Source organism: Musca autumnalis, unplaced genomic scaffold (genome assembly GCF_047663935.1).
Source record: "Musca autumnalis isolate F117 unplaced genomic scaffold, ASM4766393v1 scaffold_5, whole genome shotgun sequence".
Taxonomy (NCBI): Eukaryota; Metazoa; Arthropoda; class Insecta; order Diptera; family Muscidae; genus Musca; species Musca autumnalis.
This window is the reverse complement of record NW_027412088.1, coordinates 204,359,540-204,384,798: the sequence shown is the minus strand read 5'-3', so window position 1 is coordinate 204,384,798 and position 25,259 is coordinate 204,359,540. Positions and strand designations below refer to the sequence as shown.

The following is a 25,259-nucleotide window of genomic DNA, read 5'->3' as shown; positions in this document are numbered from 1 at the left end:
CAGGACTATTTTTTTCTATAGAAAAAAATTCCTGAGAACCTCAGGACTATTTTTTTCTATAGAAAAAAATTCCTGAGAACCTCAGGACTATTTTTTTCTATAGAAAAAAATTCCTGAGAACCTCAGGACTATTTTTTTCTATAGAAAAAAATTCCTGAGAACCTCAGGACTATTTTTTTCTATAGAAAAAAATTCCTGAGAACCTCAGGACTATTTTTTTCTATAGAAAAAAATTCCTGAGAACCTCAGGACTATTTTTTTCTATAGAAAAAAATTCCTGAGAACCTCAGAACTATTTTTTTCTATAGAAAAAAATTCCTGAGAACCTCAGGACTATTTTTTTCTATAGAAAAAAATTCCTGAGAACCTCAGGACTATTTTTTTCTATAGAAAAAAATTCCTGAGAAACTCAGGACTATTTTTTTCTATAGAAAAAAAAATCCTGAGAAACTCAGGACTATTTTTTTCTATAGAAAAAAATTCCTGAGAACCCCAGGACTATTTTTTTCTCTATAGAAAAAATTCCTGAAAAACTCAGGACTATTTTTTGTCTACAGAAAAAATCTTGAAGATCTCTGGACTATTTTTTTTATAAACAAAAATTCCTAAAAACCTCAGTAGATTTTTTTTTGCAAAAAACTTTAGAACCTCTCTGATTATGAAGATTTGAGCTCTACTTAAGGTTGCGTATACATGTTGTCAGCACGTATACGCTCCCATGATGCCTAATAATTACTGAAGAAAGATCAATCTGGTAGTACCAAGCCTATACATTCTAATCTGAATACGATATCCAAACTCTGGCCACATATTATAGAACCTGATTTGTGACCATGACAAATTGCGAACCTAGGATTTTATAAGAAATGCGTTATCCACAGTCAAGAAAAGAGAAAGAAAATTTCTAAATTGTCTATAACTACTGCCTGGCAATCCTCTTTGCATAATTTCCATGTAACCACGATTATTGAGCTCTAGGTCCTTTCTTTCTACCTTAAAATTCCACACTTATTCCTCTCCATGTTTGCTTGTCCTTTTTCCGAGATTTTAACACGCACCCAAATACATATTCATTCATTTATCTACTTAGTATTTAGATTTGATGTATATGACCCCAGAGATTATGTGGTATTGTTTTTTGTGGTCTTTTCTGGGGATAATGAAAAATAATTGTTTGTCATAATAATGGTCATTTGTCTATCTGTTCTATAAAAGTTTACATAAGGGAAGTTTTAAATGAAAATTTGTTTTGTCCCAAAGCACACACGCACACACCCATTATCACGCACAGGAGGCAGCTTGAGAAAAGGACAATAAATGCCCGAAAAAAAAAACAATCAAAGTTTCCAAATAACATTCATGAGCCATGTATGGCAGGCACAACAAAGAAAGGACACTTGTTTTCTAAACAAATAAACCATTCACTGGCAGAAGAGGAGATTATCCTCATATATGACCAGTCCTAGTAAAGCAAAACAATAGAACTTGTACATGTTAAGTAATAAAAAAGACCGACCTCCATTTAGGGAATAACCAAAACCTGTGTTTTTTTGTTATCCTTTTTTTGATTCGTTTACACAATGTGAATTGTTTGACTTCGTTTTGTTTGGGGGGGGAATAATAACAAATCCGTAAAGAGGTACGTCCACGTCCTCACCCTTTCCCCATTCAATATGAATAAACATGATGTAATGATTATTGCCAAAGAGTATGACATGCCTGCCATTCTCTCGGTCTCTCTATTATCCTTTTTGAGAGTTATGTTCTACACAACTCTGTTACAAAAGCTTTTTTCTTTTTGAGTATGTGAAATTTGCATATGTAGGAGAGATTTTAGGGTTATGTTAGTGTGTGTGAGTGCTATAGATTCTAATAATATGAATAGACAAATAGTATGTGTGTCCTTTAGGTTTGAATAAACATTCATTGATATGTATGGCCTTTTTTGGGGGATTGTAGGTGCAACTTTATGAGGACAGGTAGGGATAGTGGTTCACAGAAAGTACGAGGACTTTAATTTCCAATAAAGCCACCAGTTCTTTAAAGAAATCAAGAAAATTAAAAGATCTTAGAACGGTCTTTGCATGCAGAATCGGTGATTAGACCTCGTCAAAGCTTAGGCTACATAAATAGGCCAAAGTCTCCCTTAAAGTTAGCAACTATCGAAACAATTGGCCTTAAGACCTTTGCAGGCACGAAGTTGAATCTAAGAATTCATAAGAAAAGCCTACTATTCAGATTAATACATAACTTCTTTGAAAAATTAAACGTAAGCATGGAAATCAGAAGGCTTTGGAGAGATCATTGCGTATGTGGACACAATGTTGATCCTTAGATTCCTAAGCTATGGGAAACTGTTCAGAATATTACAGAATTCCTTGCAATATTTAAATTTCCCAAAGGGGAGCTGTTCAGAATTTGACAGCATTTCTTGGAATATGTGAATATTTAAATGTCCCAAAGTTGTACAGCTTTGTAAATAGAATATTGATTTCATAATTTATTAAGAAAATTTTAAGCACGGAATAAAGAAGAAATTCAGAGCAAAGACCGTTATAAAACCTTTCCGAGGTAATACACATCGCTCAATGAATTATTTGAGCGACTTATTGTATCATACATCGGCCAAAGTCTCCACCAAAATCTGTAAGCTTTGAAACACTTCGATTTGAGACCTTTGCCAACATATTATTGAATCCAAAATTACCTATAAGAAAAAGCTGATTAATGCCGGATTTTCTCATGAAATATGTGCAGAATTTCTCTAAACTTTGTCCGCAGGGAGCGTATACATGTTGTCCGCACTTATTCGCTCCCATGTTTTAAATCTTTTTGGATAGAGCAGTGTCTTCTTATAGCGCCGATAGTTACAAAGGACGTTTTAGGTTCCATTTACTATGATGGAAATACTATCAAGAAACGTATAGATAAGTCAAGAGCGATAAATTGTCTAGTAGTAGTGTGGATTGCCTCAGAGGATGTATCAGGTTCTCTTTACTATACAGAAACTGTCTTGGGATGCCATCCAATTACATTCGCTGAATATGAATTCTACATTTCATGAGAATTTGCATAACATCTCCTTAAGCATTGTTCCATTGACCGTATACATGTTACCAGCATGTATTCGCTTTCAAGTTTCAAAGTTTTCCAAGATGCCATTTGTGGATAGAACAGTCACCCCAAGAGTTTATGTTCTATGGAAGTGTAGATCCGCTGAAGTGTACATTTTCTCAGAGTACCTCTCATGAAGTGTAGATTACATGAGGCAATATTTATGTGACTTCTTATGGTGCCCATGACCTCCGAGGACATTTTAGGTTTTATTTACTATGAATGAGATGCTCTGAAAATATATCTACGTTAGTGTAGTTGCCATTAGATGACGTTAAATGGTGTTATGGTAGCGTAAATTGCTTCAGAGCAACCCAAATCCCTTTACTACATATATAGAAACTGTACTGATATGCCAATGAATTACATCTACCTAATAGTGGTCCACAGATTCATTAAGAAAAGTCTAAAAGATTCAAATTAATACTGCATTTCTTGGGAAATTTGTATAACATTTCCTTAAGCCTTGACCAAAAAGGGGCGTATACATTTTGCCAGCACGTATTCGTTCCCAAGTTTTTTTTATATTCTAACTTTGTGACTAGTTTTCCGAAGTGCAGATCTTCTGAGGTTTGAGGACATAAGATGATCTTATTAAGTGTCTGATAGGTTCAATGGAGACCTTTGTAAACGGCATGTTGCCTGTGGTAGCGTATACATGCTGACGATAGTTATACGCTCCCTGAACCAAACTTAATAAGTCATCATTTCATAACCAATTGGTAAAGTGGCTTCAGTTTGAATGATATTCATACAGAATTTCAATAGAATTTCAGTCAATCTTCTTGAATTGTAAGATTTTTTTCTAGCCTTAATTGTAAACCAAAATTCCTTTATTTTCCTGTGAACTCCCCTTACGGAGGCATTGAAACTACCAATAAAATGAGGTTTTATTTTATGTTTAAGCCATTTGGTAGCGAGTACGTGCTGACGATACTTATACCTTTGTGGACGGCATGTTGCATGTCGTAGCGTATACGTGCTGACGTTACATATACGCTCCCTGAACCACACTTAATAAGCCATAATATTAATACAGAGTTTCGATAGAATTTCTGTCAATCTTCTTTAATTGTAAGGATTTTTTCTAGCCTTAATTGTAAGCCAAAATTCCTTTATTTATTTTCCTTACGGAGGTATTGAAACTACCAATAAAATGGGGTTTTATTTTATGCTTAAGCGATTTGGCAGCGAATACGTGCTGACGAAACTTATACGCTCCCGGAGTGCAGATCCGATGAAGACCTTTGTGAACGGCATGTTGCCTGTGGTGACCTATACGTGCTGATGATACGTATACGTTCCATCAACCAAACTTAATAAGCCATCATTTCACAACCAATTGGTAAAGCGGCTTCAGTTTGAATGATGTTCATACAGAATTTCGATAGAATTTCTGTCAATCTTCTTGAATTGTAAGGATTTTTTTCTGGCCTTAATTGTAAGCCATAATTCCTTTATTCATTTTCCTGTTGAACCCGTTTAAGGAGGTATTGAAACTACCAATAAAATGAGGTTTTATTTTATGTTTAAGCCATTTGGTTGCGTATACGTGCCGACGATACTTATACGCTACCGGAGTGCAGATCCGATGGAGACCTTTGTAAACGGCATGTTGCCTGTGGTGGCGTATACGTGCTGTTGATACTTATACGCTCCCTGAACCAAACTTAATAAGTCATCATTTCACAACCAATTGGTAAAGTGGCATCAGTTTGAATGATATTCATACAGAATTTCAATAGAATTTCTGTCAATCTTCTTGAATTGTAAGGATGTTTTCTAGCCTTAATTGTAAGCTAAAATTCCTTTATTTATTTTCCTGTTGAACCCCCTTAAGGAGGTATTGAAACTACCAATAAATGGAGGTCGTATTTTATGTTTAATCCATTTGGTAGCGAATACGTTCTAACGATACTTATACGCTCCCAGAACCAGAGTTAAGAAACCAATATTTCACAACCAATTGGATTTAATGAAATTCCCACTGAATTTCAATACCGGAAATCTAACGATAGGTTTGTCCTATTCTGTCAACCTTGATGGATTTTTAGAACTTTTATAGAAGAAATTTTACGGGAACAATAGCTAATTTTTAAAGTTTTCCTATTGGACTGTGATGACTGGATTTCCCAAGAATATTTAGAAGAGTGTCCTTCTGCAATTATATTGTATTTTGAAAGAAAATAGATTATTCAGGTATTTTGAATAATTTCTTCTTGTGAAAAGCACTTGAGTCCTTGAAACGTAGCATTGTGGTTGAATGTGTGGGGCTTCGGTGGATTCCTAATTTTTCAATGTACCTCTTAGGTCAAAAGAGAACTCGAAAGAGAATTAATTCAGACTTGAGTTTTGGTTTATAGGTCGTATTCATGTTGCCAACACGTATACGCTCCCACAAATAGACAGAAACTTATACTCAATGGGGACATTTTTCTGTTTCCTCTATCGAAATCTTCACTTCTTTGCTATTGTGGTATATTGGCCCCTTTTATCAACTGGGGAAGAGATAAAGCCATGAATCATGACCAGTGGGTTCTGGAAGAAATATGAAGGAAGAAATATATCCTCAATTTATACATTTTTTTGTTTTTTATTACGATTTGATTCAATGGGCGTATACATGCTGTCATTATTTATTCGCTCCAAAGATCTCCAACATCTTAAACAACCTTTAGTAGAAACCCTCAATCACTTTCCCTGCGAAGTCACTATATATAGTATTTTCCTACCTATAATAGCGTGCTTTTTTATTCTCAGTTCTGTTTTTATTTGGACAAAAAAATACTCCCTTCTGATCTCAGTGTAAGCAGTGGATTCTTAGAGATATTTATGTGTAGGTGTGTTTTGTTCCTATTAGGTTATTCCAATAAATTCAAATGATTGTATTTATAGAGATTATCTTTTGAAATAGTTATGGATGCAAACTTAAAAAAATGCAAAATCCAAGGATCCAAGGAGAAGGACAATGGAAACGTTTCTGTGTTTGTGGGAGTTGGCATATTATTTAGATTTTCTATTAGAGTTTACTCAACACAACAACAAGAAGCAGGCAGACCGAAAACAAGGACATTCGGTACGACAACGACAAATTCAAAAGATGTTTTCCTCTGTTTGTATGCATTTTCACAAAACGAGTACAAGATAGAATAGAGTATAAAAAATAATAATGAATATTTTCTTTTAATATCCTTAGATTACGGATAAAGAAAAAAGAAACAAAAACAAAGAAGTGAAGTCTATGGAAACCATGGAAAACAGAACCAAACTTAAATGGAAAATAAAATTAATTTTTTTATAACGAAGGCAAGGATATCATGAAAATCCAAAGACCTACGCAAGGAACACATGATACAGTCAAAGGTAGTAACTAAGGAGTAAAATATATTGCCTTGTAGTGGAAAGATTCTATAATATCATTTTTCATAGAAGTCAAAGAGCTCTTCTAGTGAAAGATAATAGGTCTTCTCCTATAACTTTAATTTTCCAAGGGGTAAGGCAGGGAAGACTATAGTTTCAGATCTCGCCACAGATCTTCATCAGTTCCCTTGTTTCTTGTTTTTCAACAAGAAACTTTTTATACCCAAATGTCAATTGCCCGCTCAAATAGAAACGTGTGCAAAGAAACACTCTGATCGAGAATTTCTTTGGCACTATTTACCAGTCATGACATATTTACCAGTCTTTGCCTCAAGAACAAAGATTATAATTTATCTAGGGGAGCGTATAACTGTTGTCACCACGTATACGCCACTAACATGTTCGATTAACATACTTAAGTGTGACAGTACTGATGTTCCTTTTTTTCAAACTTTCGAAATTTAAATAATTTATAGGCCTTAGCTTTAATGTTTTTTCCTTCTACTTTAACTAATAAATGTTACACCCACAATAGTTGCGCAAGCTTATTTGCCCCACAAGAATAAACAAATTGCAATTGCAATATATGTGTATGGCACATATGAATGTATAACATATATGACACTCTACAAACCTCAACCTCAATTTCACTTTACCACACACACAAACAAACAATCTTTAGTTTTTTATTTTGCCTAACTCTTCTATAAATACCACTCCTGTTATGGATCAGTTGTTTGCCACAACGAACAAATTAAAACTGTTTTTTATGTCCTTGAGGAGGTTTGACATCAAAATGTAACTCCCTCTCCATGGTTGAACTTTGTTTTCTGTCTTAGGTCTAAATTAAAACGAAAGAAAACAACGAGAAATGGAAACGGAAGAAGGCATGAAACACAATTTCACAAAAGACAATCAAACAAAAGTCGTTCTTCTATGTTAGCGTGACAAATCTCCATTAAAAGACATTCTCATTTCGTTACGCAAAAGACAAGAATGTTTTCTTCATTTTTGTGTGTTTGCCTTCAAACAATAACTACAAGAAAAACTTGAATATCTATAACAAGTTGAAAGAAAGAAAACAAATCAAAAGAAGGCTAAAAAGGTCGTAGTAAATGGCAAAGGAAAAAATATTATCTTTTAAAGGGTGTTTGGAATCTTTCAATAATGACAAAGACTTTTTTGGGTATAGCCCCCCTTTTTCATTCAGTCTTTTCTCGAGAAGTAAGAATTTCCGTGAATTTTTAAGGAATCCTTGTGTTGTGATAATCATCTGGCCGTAAGGCGTGGATTTTTTAAGAATTTTTTTGTCTATACACCCAAGGCCTTAAGGCGTGGATTTTTTAAGAATTTTTTGTCTATACACCCAAGGCCTTAAGGCGTGGATTTTTTAAGAATTTTTTGTCTATACACCCAAGGCCTTAAGGCGTGGATTTTTTAAGAATTTTTTGTCTATACACCCAAGGCCTTAAGGCGTGGATTTTTTAAGAATTTTTTGTCTATTCACCCAAGGCCTTAAGGCGTGGATTTTTTAAGAATTTTTTGTCTATACACCCAAGGCCTTAAGGCGTGGATTTTTTAAGAATTTTTTGTCTATACACCCAAGGCCTTAAGGCGTGGATTTTTTAAGAATTTTTTGTCTATACACCCAAGGCCTTAAGGCGTGGATTTTTTAAGAATTTTTTGTCTATACACACAAGGCCTTAAGGCGTGGATTTTTTAAGAATTTTTTGTCTATACACCCAAGGCCTTATGGCGTGGATTTTTTAAGAATTTTTTGTCTATACACCCAAGGCCTTATGGCGTGGATTTTTTAAACATTTTTTGTCTATACACCCATGGCCTTAAGGCGTGGATTTTTTAAGAATTTTTTGTCTATACACCCATGGCCTTAAGGCGTGGATTTTTTTAAGAATTTTTTGTCTATACACCCAAGGCCTTAAGGCGTGGTTTTTTTAAGAATTTTTTGTCTATACACCCAAGGCCTTAAGGTGTGGATTTTTTAAGAATTTTTTTGTCTATACACCCAAGGCCTTAAGGCGTGGATTTTTTAAGAATTTTTTGTCTATACACCCAAGGCCTTAAGGCGTGGATTTTTTAAGAATTTTTTGTCTATACACCCAAGGCCTTAAGGCGTGGATTTTTTAAGAATTTTTTGTCTATACACCCAAGGCCTTAAGGCGTGGATTTTTTAAGAATTTTTTGTCTATACACCCAAGGCCTTAAGGCGTGGATTTTTTAAGAATTTTTTGTCTATACACCCAAGGCCTTAAGGCGTGGATTTTTTAAGAATTTTTTGTCTATACACCCAAGGCCTTAAGGCGTGGATTTTTTAAGAATTTTTTGTCTATACACCCAAGGCCTTAAGGCGTGGATTTTTTAAGAATTTTTTGTCTATACACCCAAGGCCTTAAGGCGTGGATTTTTTAAGAATTTTTTGTCTATACACCCAAGGCCTTAAGGCGTGGATTTTTTAAGAATTTTTTGTCTATACACCCAAGGCCTTTAGACTTTTCAACAAACAGCAAGGAAAATTGTCTAATGTATTCCATTTTTGATTTATTCGTAGTCCTAACAAGGCACTCTCTTCGTCCTCTGCTATACTTCAACTAAAAATATTTAGCTATTAAATTATTTCTTTTTTATATAAAAAACTCTAACTTTTATTTAACAAACATTACACATTTATGTTGCGTTTGTGTAACATCCACCCTCTTACCACACATTACTACCATGACAGACAGACAGACAGCCAGGCAAATAGGCAGGCAATTATACCATCTAATAAAAAATGTGTGCGTGTTTTGCTGTAATACTTACAACGCGTGTGCGATATTGGTATTCATTTATTTCTGCTTTTATTCAGAACCAAATAAACACGCAGACACACATACATACACTCGTTACAAATATTACAACGTAATCTCTGTGTGTGCGTGATGCGTGTTAATATTTCTCGTTATTAGATTTTGATTAATAAATAAAACAAAACAAAAAAAAAAAAAAAAACAATTCATTGTTGTTGCTTTATTCTTTTTGTGTGTAATTGTAATTGTTATTCTATGCATGCCATATTAATTTTGATTACAAATTTATTTGTTTGTTTGTTATGCATATCACATTAAGGAATTTTGTTATAGATACGTAATATACTCGTATATCCATAAATATAACCATATTATTATAATAAAATTACACTATGGAATAAACAAAGCCTTTATAAAAATAAGGAACAAAATAACAATAAATACAACAAATTATGGCAATTGTAAAAAAACAGTATTAAAACTTCTACAATGAATACTCTGTGCCTGCTTACAACAAGAATAATCCAGTATCACCACTGCCACCCCCACCACCCACAAACACCACCACAGTTAAGTAGCTATTTATATGATATTAAAAAGAAACACCAACGCCTATAAGAATAGGTCTCTAATGAAATAAAACAACAATAACATTTTTACTAAAAAATCTACAACAACAATGTATAAAACAACAACTTACAACAAAACCTCAATCCAGCCTTTTGAAATAACAAGAACAACAACAACAGCAAACATCATCATAATCACAACAATAACTCAGCCACAGACTAAGGGCTAAAGAACAAAAAAACTAAAAACAGCTCAAGCAGCTTTTGGTAAAAATACACAATTTAACCAGACTTACAAGATCCAGATTTAACCTATATAACCATATTATTATTTCTTTTTAATAACTGAATGCATCTATATAATAAAAATTAAATTTTATAAAGGAAGTCTCTAAACTCGGAACTTTCTACGTATTCTAGACTAGCATAGGTTTCCTTACGGGGGAAAAATATCTTCTTAAAAGTGCGGAAATTCATGGTTTTAACCCACGGACACTTGTTTAACCTTCTGGCCAGAAAAATTTATGATTCTGTTAAGAAGAAAACCCCTAGAACTTTAAAAGATTTTCCTCTGAATGAAAGAACTTCGATGCTAGATTCGAGTTCAGAATTATATTAGACATTATGGCCCATTTATGAATATTTTTTTTAGGATTTTCAAAATTCGTAAAAAATATTCCCTCTATTCCCATATATTTGGCATTCAAAAACCTTTGTATGAGTGGTGGTTAAGTAAAAGCCATGGATATGAAGCCTTTGCAATGCTTTTTCGAACAAAAAGACCGTCTTAAAACACCCAATAAACCAATTTGTTCTCTTGGAAAAGTGTGACGAATACGTGCTGACAATATGTATACGCTCCCCAAACCAAAGAATTTAAAAACACAAATACTTATTGTGATTTTTAAGCAACCTTTATATGAGTGGTGTTTAAGTAAAGTTTATATAGCGGCCACCCACAATATGGTCAGATTTTTGGCAGAATAAAGATTTTGTAAAGGAAGCGAGCCTTCTAATAGGAATGTTAGAAAAAATCATGGATATGAAGCCTTTGCAATGCTTTTTCGAACAAAAATAACGTCTAAAAACACCCAATAACCCCATTTGTTCTCTTGGGAAAGTGTGACGAATACATGCTGACAATATGTATACGCTCCCCAAACCAAAGAATTTAAAAACGCAAATACTTATTGTGATTTTTAAGAATTTTCTAGAATACATTTTAAGGCAACAATTGTTAATGCTTTTAATCATTTTTTCTGTCGGACTCTAAAGGCAAGATTTCTCAAAATTTGTTCTTAAAGATTTATTAAAATCTGTGGGAAAGGCAGTCTGTCAGATAAAAAAACCATGTATGGCTTTGTGAGCATAGTGCTTCAGAAACTCATTTTATCTTGGGTTAAAATTAAGCAACTTGGGAGCGAATACGTGCTGACAACATATCAAAATTGGCAAATCAGCATTTCCCAAAGAATTGTAATTAGGAATTATGCCAGATGAGGGAAAGTACTCTCCAGAAAATTAGAATTTTCCCATAAGACAAAAATACCCACAATATTTCACAAATAATTACAATAAGAACCCCGGTTAGATGAGGAAAAGGACTTTCAAATTAATTGATTTTTCTGAGTAGACTTTTTCAGGAAAACTTCATAAATGTTTAAGATTTTTTTCCCCAGCACATTAAGGCTAGGTTGAATTTCTGTGGAATTTTTTGTAGAAGAATTCTCAAGATTATAATCATGAACATTTAAAGTCCAGATAGGGTCTTGCAATTTTATGACTTAATTTTAAAAATTACGTCCTTGAAAAACTCTTCTGTAAAAACGGAAAATAGGTGAAAATTGATGATTTTACCTCAGGAAGAATCGTATTTGAAATTATGATGTTTAGGAATGCTTCCTATATAAAAGGCTCTTATAAAATACATTATTCTCATGCTCTTGGCATTTGGCATATTGTGTTAGAATTATGAACCTTTGGAGCGAATACGAGCTGACGACACTTATACGCCCCTTCAAATGAAATTCATTAGTCAATATTTCGCAAAGAATTGTTATTCCAAATTATATTAGCTGCGGAAAAGGACTTGGGGATTAATGTATTATCCAGCAGACGTTTAATAATGAAAATATATCCTAGAACATTACTTACTATAAGGCTGTATTTCTTAGACATTTTTTGACGGAAGGGTTAACATGAGGAAATGGTGAACATTTAAAGCCGAGACAAGGATGTTGAAATTTTACGATTTATTTTTTTAAAAGGATCTGTTTTGAACTGGATATGGTAAAAAAAGGTTCTGCAGTAAATATAGCAGAGATTTCTTTTTCCTAGAACATTACTTACTATAAGGCTGAATTTCTTAGAATTTTTTTCACGAAAGGGTTAACATGAGGAAATAGTGAACATTTAAAGCCGAGACAATGATGTTGAAATTTTATGATTTAGTTTTTTAAGAGGATCTGTTTTGAACTGGATCTGGTAAAAAAATGTTTTGGAGTAAAATATCTCTGAGAGGTTAGAAAGTCGTTAGTAAAACCAATATGAATCTTCTTTTGGGATAAATCGACACGGTAGCGAATACATGCTGTCAATATGTATACGCTCCCTGATGTATCCTTAATTCCCCAGTGTTTCACTTAGCATTCACAAACATTCGTATAGTTCGCATAGCTGCCATACAGAACGAAATTTTTCTCAAGGCTTCTACTAGAAAATTATTTACCATCAGTTTTCTTAAAAATATTTGCTTCTAATACCAATGTTAGAAAATAAGTCAAGACTTGGAAGCTTTTGTGGACATTCGCTCCCGAAGCGAAGCTGGAAAAAGGACTTTCAGATTCATTGATATTCTAGAAAATATTATTGTGGAACATCTGCCCGAAAATTCATAATAGCTGAAATTGATTATTTTGAATCTCGGCAAATTTTTTCTAGACATTTATTTAAACAGGTTAACAAAGTTTTGAAGGCTTCTTGTATACATTTTTAGTGGATTGTGGGGTATATATCACCAAGAGTGAGCGTATATATTCAATTTGTTTTATCCATTCAGCAGAAATAGGCAAAATCGAAAAAAGTTCTGTGGTTCGTATGATTGATATTAATAAAATAAATAGGGAGCGTATGAAAGCTTCATCAGGTATACGACTTCATGATTATAGGCGGTATTGATTTTAAAACAGTTTTTGTAGGTTTTCGATCTTGTCAATAATTTGAACATGAAAATTACCAAATTTTGATAGAATTTTTATAGAAAAAAATCAAGACAATTTTTTAGAAAAAATTTTGAAATTTTTTCTCAATGTTTTCTACTAGAAAATTATTTACCGTCAGTTCTCATTAACATGAAATTAGGTTCTAATACCAATATTAGAAAATAAGTCAAGACTTAGAAGCTTTTGTGGACATTCGCTCCCAAAGCGAAGCTGGAAAAAGGACTTTCAGATGTATTGATTGTTTCTAGAGAATATTATTATGCAGCATCTGTCCGAAAATTCATATTAGCTTAGCCTCTTTGGATACAGCATCTTTCTCTAAATGACTTTAATGTTATAGGTCCTATAGGACATTTATTCTTAGCCATAGCCATATAGGACATGCTTCCGTACCCACAAAGAGGAGGGATTTTTCTCAGAAAGAAACATTTTAGAGAAAACGTGTGGATTACACTAAAGTTGAAATAAATACGTCTTCATGAAGAAAGTCAAGGGAAAGAAAGACGCCTTTTTGAGGTTTTCGTTCTTCCGGAAGAAAACATATTAGCGAAGAGGAGGCACTAACACTAATCTTAGAAGACATGTGTCATTGTATGGAGGTTGTGATTGCGTAAAGGTTATAGTGAAATGGATTCTGAATGTGCTGCTTTTTGGAAAATGTGAAAAAACGTCGTCAAAAGGTTTAAAAACTCTCGGTAAAACCAGATTTTATCTTGTTCTACTATTAGGCAACATGGGAGCGCATACATGCTGTTGAAACGTATACGCTTCTTGAGATAAACTTGGCAAATAATTTATCCCTAAACAGTTGCAATACATGTCATGTCGATCAAAATGCCAAATTAGCATTTGGCAGTCATTTGAAACCAGTCAAATAAGAAACATAGCGTTCAGATTAAAGGCCTCAGATTAAAGTCATATCTGGTAAATGACTAAAGACCAAGTCTCGACACATAAGAAGCATGGCATTCTTGCTTAAGTCATATCTGGTAAATGACTAAAGACCAAGTTCGACCAAATTCAAATGTGATTCTGAAATCGTTTTATATTAGGTCGAACTTGATCTTTTATCAGATATGACTTCAGCAAGAGGGCCATGCTTCTTATGTGTCGAGGCCTTAAGTTATTTTTCTACAGAATTTCAATAATAAAAATCAGTTCGAATTTTACCAACTGTCGGGTCATCATTATAATTGTGATTTTTAAGATCACTACAATGGATTCCACCGTGGTGCAATGGTATGCACACCCGCCTTGCACAAAAAAGGTCGTGGGTTCGATTCCCCGGCCAGGCAACATTAAAACACTTTTCAACGGTGGCAAAATACCCCTCAGTAATGTTGGCGACATTTCCTGAGTATTTCAGCCATGTAAAACTTCTCTACAAAAGTGGTGTCTTAGACACGCCGTTCGGACTCGGCAATAAACTGTAGGTCCCATATCATTGAGCTAATATGAATCGGGGTGCACTCATTGATATGAGAGAAGTCTCTCTTGTCCCTTATGAGATGTTTGTGGAACAATTACAATGGATTCCATTAAGACTTTTTGTCTTTAATGGGATTAAATGCCTTAATGCGGAAGCGAATGCGTTCCCCAGTCAAAATGTAAACGTATTAAATATTTAGACCCCTTTGGCTCTCTTCAAAATTATGTGTTGCTTATAGTATTGGGTCTTGCACTAAATATGTTCGTGGATCTATTTTTGTACTTCAAATTCCTGTATACATATATCCTATATAAATCCCTTTAAGATACATGTTCATATACTTTCCTTAACAACCGAATATCAGTTCTGGTCCTGTGGTTTAACTTTTTCACAAAGAACGTCTTCAAAAGCGACGAAAGGAGTCCACAAAAACAATTTTTATCTGGTTTTAACCCTTTAAGTGTCAAAAGTAATTGCTGCCCATGTAAAAACATTGCTAAATGTCGAAAATATTCGACAAATGGAGGGTTAAATTAAAGCAACTTGATGGGAGCGTATACGTGCTGACAATATGTATACGCTCTCTGAATCAAAATAAATTCATATTTCACTAAGAATTGCAATTCGAAATGCAAACTTGCCTTTATATTTGTTATATTTTCTTTAGGATTTCAAATTAACATTAGTAAATTTTAAAGAATTTTCTAGAAAAAAAAAAAATATAAAATATATTTTTTCTGCAGTATTCCCATGGAAATTTAGCTTTCGTAGAATTGTTGTTTTTTTTTTCTTTTTTAATATTTGGAAAGAACTCTCATTGAAAATAATAGTGCTCTTATCTGATGAAGGCAATGGTCATAGAATCTTTACAGATAACCAAGAAGAAATCTGTATTTTTTGTGGCTCCAATGAACCGGATGTTGTCTCTGGATTTTTTTTGTGAAAAAATCCTCAGATGTCACTGATTTCGCGAATGTTTATCTTTTCGAAATGTTTATCTGCTTTCCTGTCCGCATTAGTTGACTTCGAAGAATTTTTCTAGAAGAACCCTCAAGTCAACAGTTAACAACAAACATTTCCTTAAAGTCTCTAAGTTCTCAGACATTCTTGGGTCGTAAAAATCTCTGCTGAGACTAATTTGTATCAATAGTAGGAACGTTGCAAACCTAACTTGAAATAATTTCTGAGGCCTATCAAAGTTTGCAGTCTTGTTGACTGATTTCGATTTCCTGGTATATGCCCCGTAGTCTAGAGGTATCTAAAGACTTTTAAAGCACATATAAGCAAACTTGAGCAAAGTTCTATGATTCGTATGATTAATATTATTTATGTAATGGGTACACAGGGGGCGTATTATCGATACATTAAGTATACTTGAAACAGGTTAATTTTTAGCGTATTCTAATAGCTATTTAATATTTTTATTTTATTAACGAATTATAGCAACACAAATCTTCAAATTACATTTAAAACTCTACTACCTCTATACACTAAAACACAACTCTTTCTACCCCTAACACCCCTAGTTTGGTTTGATTACTAGTTACAATCATTTCTTTCGTTTCCCTTTCTTTTTTGCTAATGAATTTACTAGAAAATTTGCTGTAGATTTCAGAACTAAAATTTATTCCTAATATTAACTAATATTAAAAAAAAAATAACAAAAACTTTTTTACATCAAAAAAGTCCATGTAAAGCTTAATAATAATGACAATAAATTGTGTAAATATAGACATAGGTCGTCCCCCCTCCAGTATTTAGAATCAGTAAATTTTTGTATTTTTTATTAAACAACAACAATAATAACTATAAAACGAAACGTTTTATAAACTGCAACAGCAACAACAACAGCCAACAGCAATTCAATCAAAATAAAAATCACATCAACAACTACAACAAAAAGAACTATTAAACAGAAAAAAGCAACTAATGCTAACTATTTTTTATTAAAAATTATATTATTTATTTGTTAATAAGACAACCACTAAAAATAAATTCCCAACAAAAATTAGTTAATCTTTTTGCACTTTTGAACCCAAAACGAAAAATTCCTGAAATAAAAAAAATCAAAAAATTCAAAAACTTAAAAGCAAAAGCAAAATAAGCCACCTCATATTGAGCCAAGAACAACAACAACAAAAATATGCCTTTCTCTCTCTAAGTATTTGTATCAATCAATAAAAACCTAAAACCAAAAAACTACAACAACAGAAAACAAGCAACAAATTCTCTCTCTCAAAAGCCAAAAAATGAAAAATTCTTTAATTAAAATTTAATATAAACTAGCAACAAAAACAAGAACAACAAGACCCAGCAATTACCAACTATTACATCAAAACAAGAACAACATCTACAACAAAAACAACAACAACAACAACAAAACTGATCAGAAAAATTAACCCCTCCTCAACAACAAGACAAAGAACAACAACAACTACTACAACAGAAAAAAGGAACAAAAAAACAAATCAAAATTAAAAAAAGCAAATTATCTCTCCTCTCTCTGTCTGTGTAAATAAACTAGAAAAATGACTATAACTTTCGCTTGTTTGTCTGTGTGCAGGGTAAAAAAGGTCAAAGGTGAGAACCACAACAACAACAGCAGCAGCAGTTGAAGCCGTGACAACTGGAGCGAGTAGTATTGATGGATAACAGAGGGAACACCTCCAGTAAAGCAGATAAATATCTCCACAAAAGCTTTAAAAAGAGCCAAATACTCACAGAGAGTTGTGAGACAAATTGTGAGAGTATGGACGGACAACTCCGGCTGAGTTTTGCAACATAACCTAACAACCAAACCCTAGGCAATGAAACTCAATTTTCTAAGCTCCTCCTCCATTCCAGCTAAAGAAAAACCCAAAAAGAGAGAATATTACGACGCATGGATGGTGTCTCTTCTCTTCAGAAAAAGTTATTGAACAGATCGGCTTGAAAAGAGAAACCACTTAAAATTGAAAAGTCAAATGAAATATCTTGAAAATGTTTTTGAATTTTTTGGTCGTCTTTAAAGAAGAGAAAGAAAAACTGTCAAACAAATTCTAATTCTTTTGTATGTGGTTGTTGAATGTGTTGAGTTGTTGTTGTTAACAACAAAGAAGTAGAAGTAGAAGAATGAATATTTAGAAAATATTACCAAATATTTAGTTTTTTGGAAAATCTCTGTAATTTTTAAGTAAGATCTGTTCAATAAGCAAAAGAAGAAACTAGTAAGAGAAGGAGTTGTGGAAAATTGGGGTTTTGAGTTGTTTAAAAGGGTTTATCGTGGGTTATGTTGTCTCATGCGGCTCGTTGTGATTATGATGATAAGGCAGCACTTGGGGTTTTGTAAAAGAGTGTCACTGTGTGTGGTGTTTATTACTTGGCAGTAAACGTCGTCTGCTCTCTGTAAATGAGGTGAGTTTTTGTTGAATAATTACTTCATTTTCTTTTCTTCTCCTCCTCAGAAACTAGTCTCAACCAAAAACACACACACATACACACAAATGCTTCATTTTCCAAACAAATTCTAAATCAGACAAAAGTAAAAAAAAAATACACAAACTTGTTTGCTATCCATAATTGCTACACATTTTTGCACTTACACATGCATACATTCATTTATTTCTCTCCATTGACAGATTAAAGTAGAATTAAAAAATTTAAATTTGACTAAAATTGTTGTTGAAGAAAGCTTAAGACATTCTTCATAAAGACCAGAATATCAGTGATCTCGGTGGAGTACAGTTTTTTAGCTTCCACAAACCCTCTAAAATAATATTTGAAAACCCCATATTGTAGATATTCTTCTTAAGCCTTGGGGATAATATTCTTGGCAAAGAGCCTTTGGATGTTTGTCCCGAAATGCATTTAATAAAATATTGGTAAATATCCTGAACTGAGGCTCTAAAAAAACTATGAAGAAAGTTGACGAACACTGTACGAACAATAAAAGGAATAGAAAATCGTGAGGGTTTCAAAAAGTCTTGAAAATTTTGAATTAATTTCTCGTTGGAATCAAGCTTAATGTCCATGATGCAAGTGAAAAAGGAAAACCCAAGATTCGAACTCACACAACCACCACTATGTGACATAAATGTTTCGCCTTTGGCAGAGGCTCTTCAGACACATCGGCTGTGGAGCGTCTTCTCTGTCACTTTTCTTTCAAATGTATTTTTATACCCTCCACCATATTTAGTTTGTCATTCCGTTTGTAACTACCCGAAATAATCATTGTAGACCCCACAAACTATATATATTCTTGATCAGCGTGCAATTCTACATCGATATAACCATGTCCGTCCGTTTGTCCGTCTGTGGAAATCACTCTAGCGTCCGAATGAATTGGCGTAGGTGGATGAAATTTTGGGAAAATCTGTTATATATATGTAGGACTTTTGGTATTGAAAGCGGGCTACGTAGGTCCTCGCTTTCGTATAGGCGTCGTCGTCGTTTCAAGGAATTTTTAAGATATTTTACCACCGAATTGGTTGTCATTTGGTATTTTGTGTCTCCAGAGGCCAAAAAACATTCCTACCAAAGTTGGTTTATATAGGTCCACGTTTTGGTATAGCCTCCATATAAAGTACGCGTCATTTTAATATATTTTGAATATATTAGTCCCATTTGACAACAGAATCGGTTGTAACTTTGTATTTTGTGTTTCCAGAGGCTAAGAAACATTTCTACCATAAAATGTTTATGTAGGTCCACGTTTTGATATAGCCCCCATTGGACGATATCTCCCGATTTTCGGTATTTTGAAGGTTTTGGCCTCATTATCACACCGAGATGGTTGAAATTTGTTATTTAGTCTTCGTTGGGGGTATAAAACTTTCCCCCAGAAATATGTAGGTGTAGGTCTACGCCATAATATAGCCCCCATAGAACGGTACCTTCCGATTTTCGGTATTTTGAAGGTTGTGGCCACATTAATCCGCCGAAATGGCTAAAATTTGTGGTGGAGGGTATAAAAAGTTCGGCCCGACCGAACTTAAAGCCTTTCCTACTTGTTAAATTTAAAATTATCTTGAAGCAGAAATAAGCAAAAACGAGCAAAGTTCTATGGTTCGTATGTTTGTTGTTAATTATGTATGGCAAGGCTACAGGGAACGTGTTAGTAATATATACTTTATACGACAAATAATAAAAACAGATTAATTCGGATTTTTATTTAAAATTCAAAATTTATTTTATACGTTTACAACATTTCATCCAACACATTACGTGTCCCTTCGGTGCCATACATTAGCACGGGTAGTATCAGCGTTTTGTGGCTTTGTTCTTAAATTGCTTACATAAACCATAGTAGCATCTGTTGGCCAATACAATTCTTCTTCTTATTTCATCACAACTGATGTTGTTTATTGTGTTTATGACAGTGCCGAGGTAGACGAAGTCTTTAACTACCTCAAAATTGTAGGTACCAACTTCCACAGTTGGTCCGAGCTCTATGGACGCTTTGCGCGTCGACACCATCAATTTGGTATTTTCCTTCCTTTACTGATCATCCCATGACGTCTATGTCATCAGCATAACCAAGTAACATGTAGCTATTGGTGTAAATTGTACCATTTCTTTTGACATTTGCATCTCGTATTACCTTTTCCAGCAAAATGTTGAATAGGTCACACGAAAGGCTGTCTCCTGGTCTGAAACCTCTTTTGGTACAAAATTCTTCGGAGAGGTTCTTTCCAATTTTAACTGAGGATCTAGTATCAGTTAAAGTCATCTTACAAAGCCGGATGAGCTTTGCGGGGATACCAAATTCTGACATTGCATGGAATACCTTTGATCGGAGGGGACTGTCGAATGCTGCTTTATAATCGACAAAAAGGTGATATGTGTCGATCTGCATCTCTTGGGTCTTCTCTAGGATTAGCCGCAGGGTAAATATCTGCCCAATGGTGGACTTGCCAGGTCTAAAGCCACATTGGTATGGTCCAATTATTTCGTTGACCATTGGCTTTAGTCGTTGGTACAATATCCCTGACACTATCTTATAGGCAATATGGAGAAGACTTATGCCCCTATAGTTGGAGCATACAGTCTTTCTTGTGGACGGGACATAGGATGCTCAGGTTCCAATCGTCGGGTACGCGTTCTTCCTGCCAGATGGTGCTAAGTAGCTGATGCATACACCTTATCAGCGCGTCGCCTCCGGTTGTAAACAGCTCGGCTGGTAAGCCATCGGCTCCTGCTGCTTTATTATCCTTCAGCCAGTTGATTGCTGTCTTTACCTCATCATGGCCGGGCGGTATACATTCAATTCCATCTTCTGGGATTGGATCTGTGGTATCTTCGTCGTCTTCGCTGCTATTGGATACTAACAGTTTTGAAAAATGTTCTTCCCATATCTTGAGTACACTATCTGTATCATTTACCAAATTACCTTGCTAGTCTCTACAGAAGGATGTGCCTGTACCAAAGCCATCAGTTTGATGGTTGACTCTTTGGTAGAATTTTCGGTCGTCATTCTGGCTCCTGTACACCTCGATTTTTTCACACTCCCGCTTTTCCATCTCTCTCTTTTTCCTGCGGAAAAGACGTTTCTCCTCTCTCCTTTTCTCCCTGTATCTCGTGCGCTACGCGTTGCTACGGATTGTAAAGTAGCCCTATATGCCGCATTTTTCTCTTCGGTGGTAGCACGACACTCCTGATCATACCATGGATTCCTTGGTGGAGGTCTCTGGTATCCAAGTATGGATTATGCGGATGTTTGAATGGAGTGGGCAATGCTTTGCCATTGCGCTGATATGTTATCGGAATGAGAAGTGCTTTGATTAAGCAATTGGGCTAGTTGAGTGGAATATGCTGTGGCTATCTGTTGTGATTGCAGCTTACCGATGTTTAACTTTCGTGCTGTGTCTGTTCGTACTTTGTTTGCTACGTTTAAGCGGGAGCGTACCTTTGCTGCAACAAGGTAGTGGTCCGAATCAATGTTTGCGCCTCGGAACGATCGTACATCCAACACGCTCGATGAATGTCTTCCATCTATCACAACATGATCAATTTGATTTCTTGTTTTCTGACCTGGAGACAGCCTGGTGCCCTTATGAATATCGAGATGATTAAATCTGGTACTGCTAACTACCATGCTTTTTGCAGCTGCAAAGTCTATCAGTCTCATACCATTGTCAGATGTTTCACTGTGGAGGCTGAATTTCCCGACGGTTGGGCCAAAGATATTCTCCTTTCCAATTTTGGCATTAAAATCGCCTAGAATGATTTTAATGTCATGGGCAGGGCAACGGTCATATGTTTCTTCTAAGCGCTCGTAAAATATACTTTGGTCTGTTCGTCATTTTCTTCAGTGGGAGCATGAGCGCAAATAAAGCTGATGTTGAAGAATTTAGCTTTTATTCGAATTGCAGCAAGTCTTTCATTCACTGGGGTGAAGCTTGATACCAGATGTTTTAGCCTCCGACTAACTACAAATCCGCAACCAAACTCATGCTTTACGTCATGGCAGCTATAATACAGTGCTTCACCTTTAGGTGTTGTTGTGACGCCTTTCCCAATCCATCGTATTTCCTGTATGGCAGTAATAACGGCCTTGTACTTTTTAAGTACGTCTGCCAATGCGAAGACTGCACCTTCTCTATAAAGAGTGCGAACATTCCAGGTGCAGATTCGCAGATCATGGTCCTTAAAACGTTTGCGGGGTTCGTCAACTTTAGAGGAGTTTGTTTTTCTTTTCTTTCGTTTTTTCATAGTAGACTGTTTTTTTTCTAGGGGAGGGTTACTAACCCGACACCCAAACCCAAGTTTTTAACGTTCTAATGGGTGTTAAAGGCAGTTCCCCAGGTGACACCACGGGGAGGTCAGTGTCCACTTGAGACGAAAGAGGGACCAAGATAAATCCTGGGCTTTGCCATGTTAAAACCGGTCAGGACCGTTGCTTGGTATCTTCCATCCCCTACGTCACCCAAAGACAAGATTATTAGGTTCTTAAAACGCCAACAAAAATAAACGAAGATTGGCCCATCCGTTTTCGAGCTATCGTTGACACCGCAAAATTCTTTTACAAAAAAAGGGTTTCGCAGGTAGCCATTTACCGCAAGACTATGCAATATTTTTCAACAAACAAATTCCAGAAGTAGTTTAAGATGTAGAAAAAAAGATCTACTTAAAAATATTAATAGTTTCTTTGAAAAAAAAAAATCATGAAAAATAACTTTTTGGCTTTCACAAATAGGGGTAATCCCTTAAACGAATATGAAAACGTTTAAATGCATTTGAGTTTTATAAATTATACAGACGAGGGCTTTTGAATATAATATGAGTTATTCATTCGCCTTTAATATTAAATGTTTTTGGCGTTTACAACATTTTATCCAACTAGAGTTCTGCTTATCATTACTTTTCCCCTTTCTCAAACACAGCGGGTCCCGTCTGAGTCTACTCAAATAATATTTTAACAAAATCAACCCAAGTCGTGATGTAAATTATAACAGAAATCATAGTTTATTCTATAACTGACTGCTAAGCAAACACGTATTAAAATTCTCCACATATAATTAGTTAATAATACAAAATTAATTCACAATGGCCAGCCAGGTGCTGCCGGTTAAAGGGGTTTGGCCAGCACGTTTGCACAACAGTTTAACACAAATAATTACTTATTGTTGTTAATTTTCCAACAAAATAGAACGAACGAACGAACCAACGAAAAGTAAATCAATCAATAACAATTTTGTTTTGATTATGAAATTGATTTTCCCAAAGGCCTCTACACCATTTTGCACTCTTAAGTCAATCAAATCAATTTCCACTAATCGGGGTAATTGAGATTATGAAAAAATCTACAACAAAAACAACATCTAGAATTAAAAAAAAAAAAAAATATGTACATAATTGTCGTTCGTTCGCTGGATGCTTGTTTGGTTGTTTGGATGTTGGCTTGGTTCATTCGCTTGAGAAAACCAAGTCAAGGTCTATAGGCCATTTTTAGATTGAGAGTTAAGTTGAAAAAAGAAAAAAACGATACTAACAAAAACAACAATTTGTTAACAACTGTTTTGTGTCAGCAGCAGCAGCCAACCAGGCTGCTTGTGATAGATGCAGTTAACCATGTTTTTGTTTTTGTTTTTGGTTTTTTTTTTGTGTGTGCCCTGATTGTCGTTGTTAAGCGATTATTCATTTTTATTTTTTCCAGCCAACTTGTTTCAGTTGGTTTTTAGAACAACTATGACTAAATAAAGTGAAAACCTGTTTGGCTTTATTTTTTCTCTAAGTTTTTGCCAGACATTATAGATATATTGCCAATAATTGGCAGGCAGTCACAACTTTTAACTGACTACCAATTGTATTTAATTGGCCATTAATTGCAGAGAACGTCATCAAGCTTAACGCATTAGATAATGTTGTTATCATTTATGGACAAAATAAGCTCTAAAATAAGCTCAGGGGAACACTGTATATATCATGTTTGTGCGTATCAGGTGTATTGAATAAGAATTTTGTTACGTACGGTTATATTTCAATCTATTCTCTTGAACTGTTAGGCTGTTTCATGAGTTTTCTTTATATTCTGTTTTTAAAGACGTATCCATAACATACGCCCTTTTGCCTTTAATTCTTAACAATCATACAAACCTCCGAACTTTTTCCATTTTTGTTTATTTGGCAGCCATCGTTGTGCAATCCCCGACCAGAACATCAACATTTTTTGAGTTGGCAAATCTCTCGTAATATTTCTCCAAAACTTACATCGAGCTTCCACATTCAAGGACCGTTAGAAAAAGAAAAAAAAAACTAAGCAAACTCTTACTACACCTTTTTCAAATGCAATTCGTAACATTTCATTTGTAATTCGAGAATTCCATTTGTAATTCGAATTATTCCATTTGTAATTCGAATTATTCCATTTTTAAAAAGAAAAAAATATTTAAAATATGTTTTTATAAAGAATAAAATTATAGCGATTGAAGGAATTTTTAAAGTAAACTTTTATCAAAAAATTCAAGAAAACTTTGCTTTAAAGAGAATTAACTTTCTTTGAAAAAATAGAACATTTTTTAAAGTAAAAAAATTGTCTAAACAATTTTTTATTGAAAACGTTTATAAAAAACTATTTGAAGAAACAATTTTTAAGAACAATTTTAAAAAATCAAGGAAAGAATTTAAAAAAATCGAGATTTTTGTTAAGAAAGAATTTAAAAAATATGAAATATTTTGTTAAGAAAATTGTTTTGAAGAAAAATTGTAGAATACTTTAAAAAAAAATCAAGAAAATTTTGTTAACAAAAAAATTTAAAAAAAGGAATTATAGGAGTTTTTTAATTTAAATTCTATTTTTATAGAGCAATATTTACTTACTTACTTAGCTGGCCCATTACAGAACATTTGTTCTATAGGCCGAACTAAGAAGAGATCTCCATTCCTCTCTATTTGTTGCTTTGCACTCTGGAATACCGCGCCTTTTCATCTCTTCATCCACTTGTTTGCGCCATCTATTCCTTGGCCTGCCAATTCTGCGTGCACTGCCATGTGGCATGTATTCATACGCCTTTTTAGCGGGTTCATCATCGCTCATTCTTATGATATGGCCTGGCCAACGCAATCGCTGCATCTCGATACGTTTAACAATACTGATGTCGTTGTACAGCAGATACAGCTCGTGGTTCATGCGACGTCGATATTCACCGTCAACGCAGATTGGTCCTTAGATCTTTCGAAGAATTTTTCTCTCAAACACACCAAGCACTGCCATATCTGCTTGCCCAAGTACCCAGGCTTCGGAGCCATACATCAGCACGGGTATTATCAGTGTTTTGTAGAG

The 25,259-nt window shown here is 34.4% G+C and overlaps 1 protein-coding gene across 19 annotated transcripts in view; it reads left to right on the top strand.

Annotated features, from left to right (window-relative positions):
• sm (heterogeneous nuclear ribonucleoprotein L) overlaps positions 1-25,259 on the top strand; it is a 345,011-nt gene that overhangs the window by 182,423 nt on the left and 137,329 nt on the right. Inside the window, exon 1 of one of the 19 annotated variants that reach the window (XM_073990805.1) lies at positions 17,354-17,893. The exons of 15 other annotated variants lie outside the window; for them this stretch is intronic. The gene's annotated coding sequence lies outside the window, so the exon portion shown is untranslated. Of the gene's footprint in view, positions 1-17,353; positions 17,894-25,259 lie in introns of those variants that run through there. 3 more of the 19 variants (XM_073990804.1, XM_073990806.1, XM_073990807.1) reach the window with 3 other exon arrangements.